The 21,027-nt window shown below is 44.8% G+C and overlaps 1 protein-coding gene across 1 annotated transcript in view; it reads left to right on the forward strand.

Moving 5' to 3' along the window:
• Window positions 1-6,743, forward strand: part of LOC130704557 (unconventional myosin-XVIIIb-like) — a 62,470-nt gene extending 55,727 nt beyond the window's left edge. The window contains exon 11 of the mRNA XM_057526209.1: window positions 6,122-6,743. The gene's annotated coding sequence lies outside the window, so the exon portion shown is untranslated. The remainder of the gene's footprint in view (window positions 1-6,121) is intronic.
• The last annotated feature ends 14,284 nt before the right edge of the window (window positions 6,744-21,027 follow it).

Genomic DNA, 21,027 nt, shown 5'->3' on the forward strand with positions numbered 1-21,027 from the left:
GATTTATCAAATAAATGAGGATATATCCAGATGTTGGGGTTTTAGGCAGGCATTGAAATGGATGCTGTAGAAGAATGTTGAATGACATGGAAAGATGTTCATAACATTGTAAGTAAAAAAACAGACTTTTTTGTAATTGCATGGGCCATATAATTCCATTTTTATAAATGTAGGATAAATACTGTGGTTTAATATTTAACTGTGGAAACTCAATTATGAAAAATAGATGTAATACTGGAAACAAAAATCACAAACAGGATTATCTGTGAGCGATAATACATTATGTCATTGATGGAAATACACCACTGGCCCAGTTGAAAAATGAAAATTGTCTTTAATGGGAAAGGATATGAAAACTTTTGGAGAGCATTGCGTGAAGCAGAAAACAACACAGCTCCTCCCAGACAGACACAGATTTCCAGTTCTCCTGGAGCTCAGCATGAGGATGACAGCTGTCAATAATGTGATTGTGTGGAATGAAGGCTCTCCCCATGCATTGCCCTCCAAGCTTCTCCTTTCATCTGCCCATTCTGGAGCTCCTGGCTACCTGTCTGCTTGAATACAGGTGGAAGTTACTGATGCAAAAGAGCCTAGAACACTCCTGAGAGTTCACTGCAAGACTGAGTTAAGAGGTGGTGTCTTCTCCAGGACCATCTCACGGAGCATCATGGCCATCTGAATTCTAATAATGCAGGGATTACAGGAGATTTTCTTTTCTGTCCTTTTTTTTTGCTTGTTTATATTTTCCAAATATATTATTCTGTGTATTAGTCACCACAAGCTGTAGGGTAACAAAATAACCCCTAAATCAGCTTAGCACAAGAACTGTTTTTCTTCAGACTAAAAGCCTGATACTGTAACTATACCATACGGGATACACAGCTATGAAGGTTGAGGCAGCAGGGGAAGAGAGAGCATAGAGGTGGCACAACAGCTCCTAAATACCTTAGGACAGGAGAGACACATCATTTCTGCTTACACTTCACTGGCTAGAATCCATTGGATAGAATTCCTCTATATTCCTCACTTGTACTAGAAAGTCTACTACACTATGTGTAGAGAACACTGGTAATCCTGACCACCTCTTTAATAAATACTATTTTTAACACACTTTCTAAGGTGGGGAATATTGTCCCATTAGACTTAATATAAGAAGTAAATCCGGGGCGTCCCTGGTGGCGCAGTGGTTGAGAATCTGCCTGCCAATGCAGGGGACACGGGTTCGAGCCCTGGTCTGGGAAGACCCCACATGCCACGGAGCAACTGGGCCCGTGAGCCACAATTACTGAGCCTGCGCGTCTGGAGCCTGTGCTCCGCAACAAGAGAGGCCGCGATGGTGAGAGGCCCGCGCACCGCGATGAAGAGTGGTCCCCACTTGCCGCAACTAGAGAAAGCCCTCGCACAGAAAGGAAGACTCAACACAGTCATAAATAAATAAATAAATAAATAAAAGAACGTGAATTTCTAAAAAAAAAAAAAAAGAAGTAAATCCGGTACGGACACCAGGGCGGGAAAAGGGGGGTGGGATGAATTGGGAGATAGGGATTGACATATATACACCGATATGTATAAAACAGATAACTAATGAGAACCTTCTGTATAGCACAGGGAACTCTACTCAATGCTCTGTGGTGACTTAAATGGGAAGGAAATCCAAAAAAGAGGGGATATATATATACATATAGCTGATTCACTTAGCTGTACAGTAGAAACTAACACAACATTGTGAAACAACTATACCCTAATTCAAAAAAAAAAGTAAATCTGTATGTTGTCTCTACAGGAAACCCATTCACATAGGTCGCTGACTTTTGTAAAATAAGTGGATGAATTTCCAGGTCTTGAGAAGCTCTAAACAACCCATTATTCAGCCCCCTCCCACGGATACCTAAACCTCCCCCTCCTAGGGAGAGACCAAAATCAGAGAACAATTCTCTGTATTACAATGGGTCCAGGCTGGTCACCGGGGAACAACAGTGTCGTCACAGCCGCAGTTGTTTTTCATTCTTTTACACTGCTACCTTCTGCAGGGCCTCAGGACGGCTGGTTCTGCTTGAGACATCCTGGCCTCCCCAAATTTCACCCAAAGAGGAAAAAGAGAGTCTCCTGGTACAACAACTTTTATCAAGAAAGGAACCTTTTACACCAGTCAGGATGGCCATCATCAAAAAGACTATAAATAATAAATGCTGGAGAGGGTGTGGAGAAAAGGGAACCCTCCTACACTGTTGGTGGGTATGTAAATTGGTGCAGCCACTATGGAGAACAGTATGGAGGTTCCTTAAAAAACTAAAAATAGGGTTACCATAAGATCCTGCAATCCTACTCTTGGGCATACATCTGGAGGAAACCATAATTCTAAAAGATACACGCATCCCATGTTCACTGCAGCACTATTTACAATTGGCAAGACATGGAAGCAACTTATATGTCCATTGACAATTGAATGGATAAAGAAGATGTGGTATGTATATATACAATGGAATATTACTCAGCCATCAAAAAGAATGAAATAACGCCCTTTGCGGCAACATGGATGGACATAGAGATTATCATACTAAGTAAAGTAAGTCAGACAGAGAAAGACAAATATCATATGATATCACTTTTATGTGGAATCTAAAAAAGTGATACAAATGAACTTCTATACAAAACAAATATAGACCCACAGACATAGAAAACAAACACAGTTACCAAAGGGGAAAGGGGGAGGAGGGATAAATTAGGAGTTTGGGATTAACATATATACACTACTACATATAAAATAGATAACCAACAAGGACCTACTGTATAGCACAGGGAACTATACTCAATATTTTGTAATAACCTATAAGGTCAAAGAATCTGAAAAAGAATAGATACGTATATATGTATAACTGAATCACTTTGCTGTACGCCAGAAACTAACACAACACTGTAAATCAACTATACTTCAATTTTTTAAAAAAAAGAAAGGAACCTTTTCCCAGAATCCCCCCACCAGGCACACTTGCCTTACATCTCATTGGCCAGGGTTGCACACACTCACACATCTAAACCAATCACTGGCTAGAGTTGTGAAATGACCATAATTGTATTTAAATAACCAACATACACCACCCTGGAATTGGGAAAGGGGCCATGAGGCACATGAAAGCCTACTACTTAGTCCAAATTGAGGTTCTATTAGCAAGAGAGAAGAGAAGTGGGAAATCAATAGTATTCTACAGATGTAATAGGCAGTACTTGTAGGTCAGGATCCATCTATATATTCCCTCAATAAATGTTTCTTGAGTGACTACTCTGTGCCAAGTGTCATGGTGGGCATTATGGAACCAGAGAGGGACTAGACACATTCCCTACCCTCCGTGAATTTTCAGTCCAGTAGAAATGGTTAGGCATTAATTACATAACCACAACAGATTGTGATAGATGGCCAGATTGATGTTTATGCTATATATGGAAGCATGGAACAGAGACTTGAAGGCAATCATGGAAGGCTTCTCAGAGGAGGTGACATTTAAGCTGGACCTCAAAGGCTGAGGAGGAGTTCACCAGTTAGTATAGAGAGCAGTCCAGGGAAAGGCAGAAGTGAATGAATACATGATTGAATGAATGAATGAAAAAGACAACATGAAATGATACTTCAAAGAAAAACACGCTTGGTAGGAGAAGGCAGTGTGAGCTTTGTGAAGGCCTAACCAGTAAGGCCTTTCAGAATGTCAAGAGGAGTCTGTGGGTTGTAGTACCTGTGATTATATGCACTACTGACTATGTAACTTCAGAGTAATTGCAGGGAAAGAAAATGAAGTGCATTCAAGTACAGGAAGACACCTTCACCAGAAGTAATAAATCTGAAAACCCTTCCAGACACAGACCTTTATGGGTGTGAAGTATCTTAGGGACAGTCAAAATCACGTACAATGGAGCAGTGCATCCTAATGCAGTGGAACCTAGGAACCACTTTCCCTTCTGCCTTGAATCTTTCCAAAAAGTTAACTCTTTGGTGGCCAGTCCTCTTTCTGGCTATGGGGGAGGTTTAAGCAGTCTTGTCAAAGCAAATGGGGGGGACCTAAAGGAGAAAGGTGGCCAGGCCCCACTGCTGTGTCTCCCTGGGAATCTGGAAATGCCCAGCCACATGGACTGACTGGAGACTCTGCCAGCCTGTGTAATTTTGTTGTTGTCATTTTTTTCTGAAAATGATAATCAGCTGTCTTCAATGATTAAAATACAGGCTCACCTGGAGGCAGAAGGATGGACAGTTTGACCTCTCAAGATCTTCCTTCAGCCTTATATTTCAGGAGAGAGCATGGCAGAGGGAATGTGATACAATAAAGAATGTATCTGCTTTGTTCTGGGTTCCTGCCACAGTGTTTCAAAATCCTTGGAATTTCTTAGTGATAGTAGTAGCTTTTGTTATTCATAATGAGCCCCTTTTGGCCGGGGGGGGGGGGGGGGGGGGGGGTGGTGTCTGGTGGCCAGGGGAACCAACAATGTGATTGGAGGGTTGAACCTTTCAGCCACCGTTGGGGAGGGGAGGGGAGCTGGAGATTGCATTCAATCACATGGTTTAAATTAAATCAATGATTTAATCAATCATGCTGACATAGTGAAACCTGGATAAAAACTCTTAGACACCAAGGCTTAGGGGAACTTTCCAGTTGGTGAACACATCAGTGTGCTGGGAGGGTGGTACACCCTGATCCCATGCAGAAGGAGTATGGAAGCTCTGAGCCCCCTCCCCTACCTTGCCTTATGCATCTCTTCCAATCAGCTGTTCTTGAGTTGTATCCTTTATAATAAAACTGTAGTTTTGAGTATAGTGCATGCAGTGAATTCCTTGAGTTGTTCTAGTGAATTACCAAACCTCAAAGGGAATTATGGGAAACCCCAAATTTGTAGCAGAAGCATGAGTGGCTAGGGGACACCTGGGACTTGTGGTTGGTGTCTGAAGTAGGGGCAGTCTAGTGGAGCTAAGCCCCTTATCTGTGGGGTCTGCACTAATTCCAGGGAGTTAGTGTTTGAATTGCATTGAATTGAATTGAACTGAATTGGACTGAAGTGAATGACACCCAGCTGGTATTGGAGCTTAGGGAATGAAGATGATGGTTGACACTTACTGAGTACTTATTATGAGCCATGTGCATATAAAATCTTTCATGTGCATTTTCTTAAATAAGAATCCAGACCCCACCCTGCTCCCAATATTGATGGTTGCAGTTTACATCGTAGATTCCTCAATATGTTATATATATCTTTAAATCAGGTCGTACATTCCTTAGAATGGCCTTCAACTGGCCAGGGATTGTTACACCTTTAGTTTTAGGTATCCCTGCCCATATTCGGCCTTTCCAGCGAGCAGTTACAGATTTGTAAACACTCCAAGGGATGCTGTTTAAAGACAGCCCTTTGTAAATCAGAGTGCTTCTGAAACACAAATGGATGTAATCACTCCCTAATTTGCCTGGTTTGTGGGTTTGAATTTGCTTGCTTGCTTTATTTAGACTGTTCTGAATCGTGTTGTGGGCTGAGAATCAACAGCTTCAGCCATAAGTGCTCTGACTCTGTTTTGTTTTGTGCAACACCAGGTGTGATGTCAGACGAATAATGTTATTTTTTTCCCCAATGCTATACATTACACATCCAAGTGAGCCTTGTCTTTCAAAGTTCTCACCTCGAGGAGGCAAATGCTTTCCCCACCACTCTGTCTTGAGTACCTGGAGCACCCCTTCCCCCACTCCCTTCCCTAGAGCCTGAGGGTTCTGCCCGCACAGGAACTGTACTGTCTGATTTCATATCAAATGTAGCACATGACTGGATTCTACACACCCCCCACTCTCTTCTCCATGGGTCTCGACACTCCAGTTATGGGAAAGAATGGAAGCAAAGAGAAGAGGGTTGCGAGGGTTCAGGCGCAAGAGGGTTCCGGGGTTCAGGGCTCAGACTAGGGTGGTGGCAGTGAGAATCAGAAGAGGTGAACTATTTTTGGAGTCCACCACTCAATGGATGTATGGGATGTGGCAGTGAAGAAAAAATGGGTCACTTCTGATCTCTCACCAAAATTCTCAGTGACCCTCAGAGCCCTTGTCATATTTGGTAATCGGAATTATTTGTGACTGTTTTTCTGTTGTCTCTCTCCTAGACTGTGAGCACCAGGAGGTCAGTGAGTAGCAGAGGGCTTAGCACCCTAGAGGACTCTAAATATTTGTGGAATGAAAAAATGAATGAACATCTTATCCCCCTGATAGAAGCCCGTGCACAAACACAGACTTGCTGCATCCAGTGATTGAGCTTCCTAATTTGGCTCCAAAGCTTGAAAGATCAGAGGTCATGGACACTTTTGAGAATCTGATGGAAGCTATAGAGCCTCTCCCCTTTACCAAATGTGAACAGAATTTTGCACAGTACTTCAGAGATTTCACTGACCACACATGGACCACCCAGAGTTCTTGGTTAAGAATTTCTGATCTCGGGCTTCCCTGGTGGCACAGTGGTTAAGAATCCGCCTGCCAATGCAGGGGACACGGGTTCAAGCCCTGGTCCGGGAAGATCCCACATGCCGCGGAGCAACTAAGCCCGTGACCCATTAACTCCTGAGCCTGCGCTCTAGAGCCTGCGGACCACGACTACTGAAGCCCACGTGCCTAGAGCCCCTGCTCCGCAACAAGAGAAGCCACCGCAATGAGAAGCCCGCGCACTGCAACGAAGAGTAGCCCCTGCTCGCCGCAACTAGAGAAAGCCCGCGTGCAGCAACGAAGACCCAACACAACCAAAAATAATAAATAAAAATAAATTTATATTTTAAAAAAAGGAATTTCTGATCTCTAATCCAAAGCTCTAGTTTTATAAATGTGCCCAGAGAGGGGAACTGACTTGCCCAAGATCACATAACTAGAAAGAAAGAAGGGGAAGGAAATGCTTTTTGAGCTATAAATGATCAGGACTTTCTCATTTTTCCAGATCCCTCACTTCCTCTGGGCAGAGACAGCCAGCATATTCATCCAGAGCTGGACTTTTCTGCTTAAAAGTCCTTTTTTTTTGGCACGGAAATGTATTTTCAGAAATTTTTTTTGGACCAAGATCTCCCCAGACTAGGTTTGAGGCTTTGGGAAGAGAAGAGCCACATACTGATATGCATGTGTGTTGGGAGAGTTTGGAGAGAATGGTTTCTGTTGTTAGTTAGGGAAAGTACTTTTCTTTTTGATTCTCTTTTTACTGTTTTCCCAAGTGTTTTTCTGACTCAGAGGTGAACCAGAGCTCAGTTCTGCTCCATAGGATTAGTTAACAATCTTTGACAGTGCTGCATTCTCAGCGGAAGTCAGAACCCCTGCAAAACACTGAATTATTCACACCAAACAGGTCACATTTGCTGATGGAGCAAGTAGAATTTTGTGTCATGGAAAGACTCATTAAACTGAGTGCTTCGGTAAAGCAAGCCCCACTAGGGTCTAATTTGTTGGTATTGCTTGACATCTGCCTCCCAAAAGTGATGGGGGCTGCATCTACCTAATGGGCAGAGAGAGTGAGCCCATTTCTGTCTGTGGCCAGAACACATGTCTCATGGACCTGCCCCAAGCCCTGTCCTTCATCCATGCTATCAGCATTTGGATCTTGGAGTTTTGCATGCTCAAAGCTCTGTGGAAGGCAGAAAGACAAGACTGGTCACTTTTTGGATGAGGATCACTAATCCAATGATGCTATCTTTATCAAGAATCATTTGGTTGCAGGGAACAAAAACCTCCTTAGACTGACTCAAGTAAAAGGAGATTGATTTAGTGGGTAAAGGGTAATCTTGTGGATCTCAATGATGGAGAAAACCTTTTTTTAAATTTTATACAGCAGGTTCTTATTAGTCATCTATTTTATACAAATTAGTGTATATATGTCAATCCCAATCTCCCAATTCATGCCCCCCACCCCCAGTGGACCTTTTGAGAATCAAAACTCATTAGATAAACTATGTGTTTTCTCTCCTCTCTCTCTCTCACCATACGACAAGATGCATGAATAAATCCAGTAAATGGATACATAGGAATCCAAGTGCATCAGTCATGGCACTGCTTACAAACAGCCCCTGATAACTTGGATGTAGCCTTACCTCAGTTGCTGGGGGCAGATGCAAACGCCTGTTGCTGTCCGTGGTCCTAAACAACCACTGAACACAATTTTCTTTTTCCCTAACACTGGGACCCAAATAACCTCATCCAAACTGGCTCAGGACATCTTAATCAAATTTTGAAAGAGGTGTGAGGGTAGACAATGAAAAAAAAAGGAAGATTGGGAAAAAAGACAGGCCATTAGAGGCAAGCATGCAGGACCACAGTCCGCTAAAGATGATAGGAACTAAGCATGACCATTGGCTAGGTTATACCAATGCACTCATGGGTTGTTTTGTTGTTTTATCTTCTATATTGATGAATAATCAGGTATTCTTCACACTTGCAGGACAAATAGAATTACCAGTCTTGCTTCATTTCTTTTTTTTTTTTTTTTTTTGCCACACTTAGAGGCTTGTGGGATCTTAGTTCCCCAACCAGGGATTGAACCAATGCCCCCACTGTGGAAGCATGAAGCCCTAACCACTGGACCGCCAGGGAAGTCCCCAGTCTCGCTCTATTCTGATGCCATACTCAGAAGTGTCAGGGAGCTCACCATTTTGTAATATCATCTAATCCCAGAGGTATAAGAATCTCGGTTTTTGAAAACATTTCTTCTGTCAGACTTAACCTGCTCTCTTGTAACCATCACCCTCTGTTCGCAGTTCTGCTGCCTCTTCCACATGACAGGCCTTCAGACAATTAAAGCCCACCCTCACCTGCCCCCAGGTCATCCTTCCCCAGTTGACCCTAGGACTCCTGTGCTATATCAGCTCATCCTGACTGAGCATCACGTGGAACCCAGAGATTAAAGTGAAACTTCTGAGATGAGAGTCTGTGCTAAAGACAGCATCTGAATGTTCAGTTTCAAGCAGTCCCAAGTCCTTCCCAGGTACTGATCAAAGATCCCCACACTCTCTGCAGAGAGCAACGTTTCATCTGGATCTGCTCCTGGATGTGGGCCATGGCGTTAAGACATCAGCCTGGCCTCCTCTTTCTCCCTAACATTAGACAAAGCGGGAAATGCTGTCATTACAGCAGAAAGGAGGCTAAACTGATGGTCTTCATCTCAGTTCTCCTTGCTGCATCCCACATTCTACCCCATTGTTTCCATGAATTAGAAAATACAACCACCTGGGTGATATCCACTGATCTGTGGTCCCAATCATAATATGTAGCCTTTTGTTCATGCAGTGAACATTCATTGAGCTGCTATTGTGGGCCAGGCACAGATGGTTCAAAGATCCCTAACATCCAGACCCTGCTCCAAAGAAGCCCATGATCTGGTGAAGGAGACAAAAACATGTCAAAAACAAATGATTACAATAAAATAGTCCTTTGAGATAAGGAGCAAATTTGACACATAAGCAAGTTGCTTAGAGGAATTATGGAAAGAGGATAAGTTCTATTCAGCAGATCAGAAAAGACTTTGCAGAAGAAATGACATATGGTCTGGGTACTGATGGGTGAATCAGAGTTTTCTAGGGGGCGAAAAGGTGAGAAGAGATTCCAGACGGTATCTGTCACAGCCCACAGGTGTGAGGATGCAGGGACAGTCTGGAGAAGGACCAATGGCACCATGGGGTGAGAATGTCGGATTCACACCACTAGGTCAACCAACGGATAGGAACGAGCCCCCACTAAGGGCCAGGCACCAAGGATATAGTACTGAATATGCCCGGCTTGACCCGTAAGTTCCTGGAGCCTCTACTGCTTAAGAGAAGAACTTCAGGAGATGATGTTCCCCTGGAGATGCTTCCATAACACCTTGCACGTCCTGGGGTAGCACGCATCACTCTCTAGAGCTACTGTCTGTTGACCTGTGATTAGACTGTGACTTCCTTAAGAACAGGATGTCGTGCCATTTACCGCCTCTGCATCCCCTCTGCCCGGCAGTTTCTGGCACATAGCGGCCACTCAATAGACGTGCGATGAGAGAATAAATGAAAAGCTGATAAGGCCAGTTTGTGACTGGCCGGTCTTTCCTCCTAAGCCTCTTGAGGGAGAACTATTACTGGTACCTGTATTCAATGCAACAAGGCAGGAATTTTTTTAAAGGAGCAATAATTGCATTTCCCTAACCCAGGACTGAATTAAACACTATCTTTAACATGCGTTGTTAAAAATGTTTTCCTTCTCCTGCTGGCACTTAGAAGTCAGCTCTTTCTCAGCCATTCTCTTCCTTCATTTACTTCTTATCAGGGACATCAAGACCACTGGCATTTAAAAAGCACATTATGTTGGCTCTTTTCTTTCCAAGCACTGCAAAAGAAGCGATTTGACCTTTCATAAGGAAAATGGAACCCTGAGCTTCCCCTACATGGCAGTGATGTCCGGGATTTCTTATCTCCATGTCAGGAGACCTTCTCTCCAGCCTGGCGGGAGTGAGCCTGGGAGATAGATGGAGCCTATCTGATACAGTCCCTCAAGAGAAAATGCTGAGGGGAAGGTTTATTAATAGTGCAGACCAGCCCTGCCGTAGGCAACTGTGAGGAGGAGGTGGGAGAACACTGGCTCCAGGGTCACAGTGAACTCTGCTGACATTTCATTTCTTTGACATCTATGCAGAGAATCCCAGGCTATTGTCCTGGGGGGATGAAAAGGAGAGGATGGCCACAGTCAGAAAACTAAAATGGAAAAAACTGACTGACCCAGGAACCCAAACAGATAGAATGAGTTCCCTCATGGGAAAGGGCAGGTCTCAATAAGTCTCCTGTTTGGCTTGGAAATATAAGAAATAGATCTATTGCCATCCTCTGCTCATGAGAGCTCCCTTTTGTGATCACTTTTACATGTAGCAAGAATTAGGAGTGTGTGAGTCCTTGGAGTATATTGCTAAAATTATGGCAATTCTTCCTCTCACTGTGCCCATGCTCTTTGCAATGAGACTCTGCTGCTTCTCCCATCAAGGTGTGGAGCCTCTTCCCCACTCCTGGAATCTGCACTGGACCCTGTGACTAGCGTTGGCCAATAGAACATGGTGGAAGTGTTACTGTGTCAGTTCTAAGCCTGCGCCTCTAGAGACTGTGCTTACTTCCATTCTCTCTGGGAAACTTTCCTGGCCACCACATGAACAGCCTGGGCTAGCCTATGGGAAGATGAGAGATCGGAGCCATTGAAGAACATTTACCCCAGCTGAGATCTCAAACATATGAGAGTCCAGCCAGGATCACTAAAACTGCCTACCCAACCTGTAGCTTGAATGTGGATGCAAGAATGTATCCAGGTAAGATCAGAAGAAACACCCAGCTGAGTCCATCCTAAATTGCCAATGGCAGAATTTTAAGCTAAATAAATTGTTGCTATTTTAAGCCACTGGGTTTTGAGGGCATTTTGTTATACAGCAATAGCTAACTGATACATTTGTATTCTTATTCGAGCACCCCTAGAGGACAGGAGAATTTAGCACTTAGATGAGAAGATACATGAACTCTAAGCTGGAATGTAAATCCCATGAAGGCAGAAACCATGTTTTCCTGGTTCAACCCAATGGGCACAGCAAGTGACACAGAGCAGATGACAAATAAATCCTGTTGTATTGAGTTTGAAAATTCTGCAGAAAATTGGGTATCTTCAAGAGGATGCCCTCGTGAGAATTTTCCCAACTTGCCTCCTGGAGTAATTATCACCCTGGTTAAAGCTTCAGTAAGAATGGCTGGCAAGATCAATTGAGCTTCTTGAATTTAATCTGAAGAATTGTGTGTCCTGGTTAAGAAGAGCCAGCAAAGAGTTAAACATCTCTACCACATACACTCCCTGCCCCATCCATTACTTCCCCAGTTATCTAAACCTGTAGTCGTTCTTGACATCCCACCCCCTCCTCTCCTTCATTCAGTCTCCATGTCCTGTTGCTTATGTCTCTTACATACATCTCAATCTATTCGCTTCTTGCCACCACCGTAGTTCAGGCTTGAACGATCATATCAGCTCTTAAACTCGTCTCTTAATTAGTTGCTTGACCCCTTCTCCCCAGAACAGCAATTATGATCTTTCCAAAGCACCAGTCTGATCATCCCTCCCCTGCTAGCCTTCAGTGGCTCCCCATTTCCCCCAACAGGGTTTCTTAGTCTGCCTGCGCCCACTGCTGACTTTCCTCCCTCCCTTCTCCTTGTTCTCTGTTTCCACCAAAACACATGCCTTCCCTGTGATACTGAACTATTTGTAGTTCTGTGACATTCTTGAGCTGGGACAGTCTCCCCACTCCCTATCCTCCTGCCCAGCTATTTCCTTTCTTCTTTCAAGGACTTTCCTTAGATGCCATAGTTTCCTTCCCTGATCCTCAGGCTGAGCAAGATGGAAGGCTCTCCTCTGCTGTCCTTCAGCTTCCGGTCCACTGCCCAGACCTCACTGAAGCTCCAGTGCCTGTTCTTCTCTTCCCTCCCCCTGCCGCTAGCCTATGAGCTCTGTGAGGCTGGGGCTATTTCTTTCATCTCTGTGTCTAGCAAAGAACCTGACTTACAGTAAGTGGTTGATTGAATGAGTGAATGAATGAACCTAAAACAAGAGGGACAGGGACTGCCCTGGTGACGCAGTGGTTAAGAATCCACCTGCCAATGCAGGGGACACAGGTTCGAGCCCTGATCCAGGAAGATCCCACATGCCGCGGAGCAACTAAGCCCGTGCGCCACAACTACTGAGCCTGTGCTCTAGAGGCCGCACGCCACAACTACTGAGCCTGCACTCTAGAGCCCGCACCCCACAACTACTGAAGCCCGCGTGCCTAGAGCCCGTGCTCCGCAACAAGAGAAGCCACCGCAATGAGAAGCCCGCGCACCACAATGAAGAGTAGCCCCACTCTCCGCAACTAGAGAAAGCCCGCGCACAGCAACAAAGACCCAATGCAGCCAAAAATAAATTAACTAATTAATTTAAAAAAAAAAAAAGACAAGAGGGACTTTTGGCAGCCCCTCCTGAGAATGAATCAGACTTGAGGGAATCTTCTAGAGAGAACTAGAAGAACCAGTTCCCACTTCCAGGTTACATGATCTTCTGGGAAGTGGATTAGAAGGAAGGATGAGCAGTAACGAATGTCTGAATCAGGCACAAACATGGAGCAAATTCACGAGTTAGTAGCTCTCATTAGACTTCAGTTGTCAAAGGTGAGATTTGCTAACAGTCAATAAGGGTTGGTGTTGATCAACAACTTGTATCAGTCGCTGTGCTAAGAGCTTTACAAGTCTCATCGCATTTACTCATCTCAGCCACACCGTGAAGTATGTTTTATCACCATCCCCCCCTTTTCAAGTGAGACTCCAGAAGCACAGAGAGGTTAAGTAACTTGCCCAAGGTCACTCAGTCAATGGATTAGGTTAAGCAAAGTCATTTTGCTTGAGTGCAGGTTATACAGTCTTTATCTGATCATCTGCTATGAAATGTATGATGTGGGAAATTCAATACAATTATACCATTTAAACATACTCTGCTTGCTTATGGATACAGATCAAAATAAAGCATCACATTTAAATAATTAACCTAGTCAATATAAGAGTAAACAAGATGCCAATCAATATACAGAGTTTTTTTTTTCTTTCTGAGATTATCAATGCACTTTTAAAACTGAAGTATAGTTGATTTACAGTGTTGTGTTAGTTTCAGGTGTATATCAGTGTACATTTTTTGCCAAGACATAAGCATTCTCTTTCTGGCCACCAGACTCCTAAGAGTGAAGAAGTGAAAATTATATATGCATTTAATGTGCCCAATTAGAGTACTGCGTGTCTATTAGTTTCTACATGTAACATCAATGTTGTTTCCCCATTTTCCCTCATATTAACTGGCCCCCACTATAAACTAGTCACTTTCCCTGCAATTCTACAAACCTTGCCACCTCCTGGGCCCTTATCCATGTGGCTTCCCTAGCCTGAAAGCCACCCCCATCTAAATCTGTCTTTTAAGGTCAAGTTCATGACCACCACCTTCTGTCTTGCCACACCTTCTCATTCTAGGAAATATGATATGGGGCTCAGTGCTCTTTCCATTCCATCTTGGGCTGATCAAGCAGCCTCCTCCCCACCCACATGTGTTTTTATTTGGCCTGCATGATTTGGCTGCACAGAACGTTTTTAAAATTTGAATTAGTTGTCCACTTCCAAAAATCAAGAAAGTTTACATAAAGATCCAGCCTTCTGATTTTCTTGAGAGGTCACAAGATTTGATAACTCTGTAACCATATACCTTCATGGCTATAAATATCCAGAACTGAGTAGCTGCTTCCTTCAACAGGGTACCACAGATGCTGGTGTGCCCCCCACCCCTCCTGCTCCCTCATCACCTACCATTTATGGGCACCCAGCAGGCTGACTGACTTCCGGCTTGTCCACTCATGCAATTCTTTGGGTGAAGATTCCCTCTGTCTATGGAGGCTGCTCTGTCTCATTGCAGGACAGACCAGAAGTGCCAGGGAATAACTGTCTTCTCATCTCCTCCCAAGAGCAGCTCTCAACCAATGATGGCAAGACGTTGGTGAGCTTCCCTCATCATCTAAATGTTCCTGAGTTCCAACATCCTGGTGGTCTGCTTATTATCCAGTGATGCATAATAATAACCTCCAAACATAGTAGCTTAAAGCAATGTATTAACTCTCACTGTCCTGTAGGTCCCCTGGGCAGTTCTGCTCCACCTGGCGTCAGCTGGCCACTGGGTGGCTGCACTCATGTGCAGGTTCACTTAGGCTGTACCGACCAAGACAGCTGGACTTAGCACTGGCAGGGAGCTAGTGCTGGAAGTCAGCTAGGGGTGCAGCTGGGGGTGACTAGCGGTGTGCGTATACGTGACCTCTCCATGTGGCTTAGGCTTCTCGCAACATGGCAGCTGGTTCCCAAGAGGCAGTGATCTAAGAGTGAGCATTTCCAAGAGACCCACGCAGAAGTGAAAGGTGTCTCATGAACTGACCTCAGAAACTACATAGCATCCTTCCACCACCATCTCCCCACTGCTTCCTCGGCCTCTCCTTCCTATCTTTTGAAAGCTGTTGTGTGAGGCCATGAGGTTTGGCACTGCTGCAGCCAGCTCACAACCATGAGGTGGGGGGCTGCCAAGTGGTCAGGGAATTGTAGAGCCATTCGGGAGCTCGGAGCCCGGCATGAAATCTTGGAACTACCTCTCTTCAGGCCTCTTCATGATGGTGGTAACTGTGCTTAGAATTTGAACCACAGTTAGGCTTTCTATTACTCATGGCCAAATGTGTCCAAACTGATGAACCAACTGATTTCAAATATGGGACCCAGGTGGGTGTCACTTTTCTATGCTCCCCAGATTCTGATTTCTAGCTCCTGATGTAGTCGTTTGGAGATGTCAGGAATTGGGAGAAAAGTTGCGAGAAAAGGCTTGGAGGAATGTTTTCTTGCAAAATACCTAAAGGACCCTGATGGAGAAATAACGCACTCTGCTGAGTGCCTCTCCGGAAGTTTTCCCCGGAGACTAAAACCTCGAATGATCCATTTTAAACAGTTTATTCTGGCTGCAGAGTTAAGTGCAGTGTATCTCAGTAACCCAGCACCCTTAGAATACTGCCTAGCCTTGCATAAGAGTGCTCTTCAATGGCACTTAGTATTGAAACCACCTTGGGGCCTTGCTAGAATTCAGATTCTTGGGCTCCCTCTCCTCAAATATTTGGATTCATAGGTCTAGGGTAGGGAGAAAGAATCTACATTTTTATTAAGGATTTCAGGTGACTCTGATGTGAATGGTCGATGGATCTCATCTTGTGCTTTTCAAACTGTATTTTAAAGGACGTAATTTGTTGGGTGGGGTGTGTGTGTGTGTGTGTGTGTGTGTGTGTGTGTGTGTGTGTGTGATCTATATAAATACCTGTGATCAGCTGAATTTAATTGGACCACAGCTGGTGTCGATTGCATATTTTTTAATGTGGCTTTTGAATACTCTCTCCCCTAGAACGGCCTTTATGACTGAACATCGGCATTGATCCAACCTTGGCTGTCAATTTTAAGGTTTATTTAAAGGCACATGACAGCCAGAGCTTTTTATTCTTTACCTAAATGACACTACATATGGACTTGGGAGTTTTAAGTGCAGCATGTTGAAAGGAGAATTTCTACCATGATTGGGCAGCTGTCAGTTAGTTTTTTGTTTTTGTTTTTGTTTAATTTTATTTATTTATTTATTGCTGCTTTGGGTCTTTGTTGCTGCCGTGGGCTTTCTCTAGTTGCAGCTAGCGGGGGCTACTCTTCATTGTGGTGTGTGGGCTTCTCATTGCGGTGGCCTCTCCTGTTGTGGATCATGGGCTCTACGCACACAGGCTTCAGTAGTTGCAGCACATGGGCTCAGTAGTTGTGGCGCACAGGCTTAGTTGCTCTGCGGCATGTGGGATCTTCCCGGACTGGGGATCAAACCCATGTCCCCTGCATTGGCAGGCGGACTCTCAACTACTGTGCACCACGGAAGTCCTGCTGCCGGTTGGTTTTAAAAACTGTGAGTTGCTTGCTCTCAGAGTCAGCTTGGGCAGATTATGTCACGACCCCAGGTCAGCAGAAGGTTGTCTACCCTGAAAATAGTCATCAAGGCTGCTGCAAGCCTAGATGAGTCTCTGTATGTGAATCAGAAAAAGGTGCCTCTTTCCTCAGGCAGAAAGGACTTCTCCTGGCTTAGTGAGTGGTATGAAGGCTGAAGAGTGAAGGAAGGAGGCTCCTAAAACAAAACAAAACAAAACAAAACAAGAGGCAACCGAGGTATTGTTACAATGAAGGGGAAGGGACGTTGGATGTGTTCCCTGCCACTGGAAAAGAGATCTTAGTGTGCTGCCTTTGTATATGATCCAGGTATCCTTATGCAGTGCACAACCCATACAACTACACATGACAGCCACGCACGAGTTAACACAAGTCTTGTTCAGAATCGAAGAACTGGAAGGGCTCCAAACATCAAATTGGAGGCTGTGCATGTTGGTGGAAAAAATAAAAACACAGCAGCAATACCATTTAATAAGCCAGATGGTAGAGGCCTCTTCTGTGAAGGGTGACCATAGGGAGAGAGACCTGTGATGGCATTAACCTCTGAGCAGCCATGTGAGTTTCTCCCCAAGGCCACAGTGGATCATGGTCACTTGGGATCCATCTGAGAATGTGTTCTCCATCAGAGAACAGCCCATGGGGGTCTGGGTCCAGCAGGAGTGAACACACCCAGGATCCCTTCCCCACTTGGGGTACTAGTACCCTAAAAAGTCGTCCTTTGAAGAACTGCCTCACTTCCACTCCAGTTTTAGTGATTTGGGTGCTGAAACTCACAGCAGCTCCCGAGATGAACAAATGACCCAGGCTTCAGCCGTCAGGATAAATCTCCCGGGAAGAGCTTTACTTTGGATTTCACAGACTGTGGAATCAGCTGCAGGGGCAGCATAATGTTAAAAGTGTGGGCTGTGAAGTCAGATTTCAACCCCACGAACATCTAGTTGTGTGACCTTGAGTGTCTTAACCCTTCTGGGGCAGACAGACTCTGAAGTGGCCATGATCCCCACCTCCCAGTTACACCCTGTGTAGCCCACTCCCCTTGAGTGTGGGCAGGACTTTGGTCTGGCTTCTAACCAATAAATATGACAAAAATGATAAAATGATGTCACTTCTGTGATCATATTATATAAGACTGTAACATCTCTCTTGCTTGAAGTCCCTCTCTCTGTGACTTGGAAGAAGGAAGTGGCTATGTTGGGAAGGAATTGGGGGTAGGTGTCTCTGGCCAATAGGCAACAATAAATAGAGATCCTCAGCTCTATAGCCCATGAGTAAAGGGCTGCTGCCAACAACTGTGTGAGCTTGGAAGCAAATCCTTCCCCAGTTGAGCCCCAGATGAGACCACACCCTGACCAACACTTCATTACAACCTTGTAAGACCCCAAGCAGAGAACTCTGTTAAGCTGTGTCCAGAGTCTTGACCCACAGAAATAGTAATATAATAAATGTGAGTTGTTATAAGCTGCAAAGTGTGTGGTAATTTGTTCTGCAGCAACAGATGACTAATACACCCTCTCAGGAAGAGAATGGAGAGATAGTCACATGGTTGAGAGTAAGGCTTTCAATATGATGTCAAGTGCCCAGCAGATTGTTGTGAGACTGTAGGATACTGCAGGGGTGTGCCTGGAACACAGTAGACACTCAGTAAATTGCACTTCCCTTCCTCCCCTCAGTAAGACCAGTGTCATAAGTTGGCAACCTTGGAATAAGTTGGCAAACTCTGTATCGGAAGTTTCCAGGGTCACCCTAGGAAAACACCAGCAGAAGTTAAAAAGCCAGGCTTCTTTTGTGGAAGGTAAAATCATTTTACATCGTCCAAGAGGCTGCACACAAGGCAAAAACTGTTTCATAATCCTGCCATGTAAACCAGCTGGGATTTTCCTTCACATAAATTGGATTTTGATTTATATGTCAACAAATGCCCCCAGAAACCTCATCATTTGAAAGTTCATCAATCTCAGCTAGAACTGCAGATATGGCCCTAGAGGTACCTCCCTGGGAAATACGGCCCTCGTTTACTAGCCCCACACGCTGACGGGGGCATGAAAGAGGGAGCGGGAGGCAGGAGAGATAGGATCACCTACCGGGGCTTTGCAGTGTCAGGCTGAGGACTTGAGTCCCCAGAAGAGTGTGAGAGAGCCTGGTGATTTGGGGGACCTGCTTGAAGGTGTGGCACGGCTGGAGCATGCAAGGAGTGGCAGCTTGAGATCAGGGAGCTAGGGAGGGGCCAGGTTATGACTAGCACTGAATGCCAGGACATGGGGTTTGGGTTTTGAAACAAGAAACTGGCATAGCAGATATGAATCTTCAAAACAGCGTTCTAGCTGCAGTGTGAAGGACAGGATGGAGAGACAAGCCTGGGGACAGAGAGACCAGCTGGGATGCCACTGCCATCCTTCATATGAGCAATAATGGCGTCCTGGATGGTGGTGGCAGTCAGGGTGAAGAGAAGGGATGGATGGAAGGACTCTTGGGGGATTCATTTTGGCAAACCTGGTGACTGATAGGACTGGACAGAGAGGTCTGGTAGGATGACACTGATTTCTGACTTAAGTCAGAGGACGGTGGCAGCATTTAGAACCGGAATTGTGGAAGAAAAGTAACACAGTCAATGACCAACCGAAAGTCTTAGAATAGTCCCGGAAAAGGTTTTCATGGAAGAGAAAAGGAAATCTCAAGTTAGGAGAGTAGAGCCTCCAGCTAAGAGAAAATTGCCCCAAATCAGCTACTTCATGCATTACACCATGCAAAGCCCCCATAACAGACACTTTGTAGAATGTCCTCTCTGGGGACATTATGGCCCAGCTACAAATGAGTCACAACCTCCCTTTTAAAGCTAATAAGGCTCTTCCTATAGAGTAGTGGAGCCATGACTACTTTGGCAGCTCTGACATAAGGGATTATATTGATGTGGTTGAACATTTTACTGAACAAGGGAGGTGTTTGGCTGGCCAGTAAAACTGACAAATATGTGCTGTGGGTTTGGGGGCTTGTCAATTCCATTTCCATTGTCCTTTCTTAAGTGAAGACTATACCAAGTCTCAAAAGACTCCAGTCGTTCTGCCCTTCAATCCACCCGGCACATGGCCAATTTTCCAGTATCCAAGCTCAGAGGGTCTTTGTGAGGACTAGAGGCCATGATGGGTGTAAAGGACTTGGCACAGTTTCTGGTACAAAGGATGAGCTTAGATCTCCCCGTCATCAGCACCGTCCTTACTGATGTCACTAACATCATCATTGTTATCATATAGTATGGGGCTGATCAGACCACTCCCCTGCTCAGAAGCCCTCTCTGGCTCCCCACCGCACATAGGAGAGAGTCCACACTCAGCCTGGCCATCACTACGCGACATCATCATACCAGTCCAGGTTTAACTTCTTCAGCTCCTGAACACCTGTCCTACATTTTAACTATACAACCATGTAGGCATTTGCAACAATTTGCCAAACAACAGGGAAGGGAATTAGACATGAATTAGACTTTCACTGGCCTCATGAAACTCATGCTCTATCTGTAGATTAAGACACGCCTAATGAGAGTCCAGAGAAAGCTAAATGTTGGGCAAGGGACAACTTTATATCTAACTGGGGATTTAGTGCCTGAGCCAGGTGGTCCCTGATGAGCAGGAAAGAAGTCTGTGGAAAATCCCCTTGCCTAGACCCAGTGCAGGGCATGATACCAGGCATTTCACACAATCACTCAGTTTGGGGCCAGGCACTATTCTAGGCATTTGACATATATTATCTCATTAAATGAATCACAGTGCTATGAAGTATACAATCTCATCCCCATTCTACAGAAGAGGAGCCTGAGGCTCAGGGAGATTAAGTAACTTGCCTAAAGTTTCCCAGTGGATAAATGGCAATGTCAAACAGAGTCTAGATATTTTTAACTGCAAATCTCTTAATACTTTCAAGACCACTGGAGTGGCTTTCAGGTTTGGATTGTCATTGGAATTCACAAGACACATGATAGGCTCCCCAGGCATGAGACTTCTTTCACCTTAAGAAGGGATACAGAATAAGGAGCACAGCAGCATCTTAGGCTAGCAGCATCACAAAGGCCTTGGACATCCAGAGCCAATGTCCAATGTCCTAATCACCATTCTGGTCTAAAGCATGAGAGCTGGTGTGACTGTGGGTCACACTGGCATAGGGAAGCTTCAGGATCTTGGAGCCTTGAATACCTTGCTAGTGATGTAGTGCCCTGAGGGGCACATGTTTCTCATTCTTCAGCAGCTGCACTCCATAAACTACAGGTCATGTAATAAGGAAACCCAACAACCAAGTACAGTGGGCTCCGAGACATCATTGAATCAGTGATGGGCAGATAGCCACCCCAGGAACAGCATCATTTGTCTCTAGTGGATACATTCCTTCCGTCATTATCAGAAAGAGTCCAACTTTCCTCAAGCATCCCTGAGGACAGAAGAAAGATTTACGGTTCACCTGTGAGCCCCAGCCCCTTCCTTTTGATGATGACGATG

The sequence above is a fragment of the Balaenoptera acutorostrata genome, chromosome 13 (genome assembly GCF_949987535.1).
Source record: "Balaenoptera acutorostrata chromosome 13, mBalAcu1.1, whole genome shotgun sequence".
NCBI lineage: Eukaryota > Metazoa > Chordata > Mammalia > Artiodactyla > Balaenopteridae > Balaenoptera > Balaenoptera acutorostrata.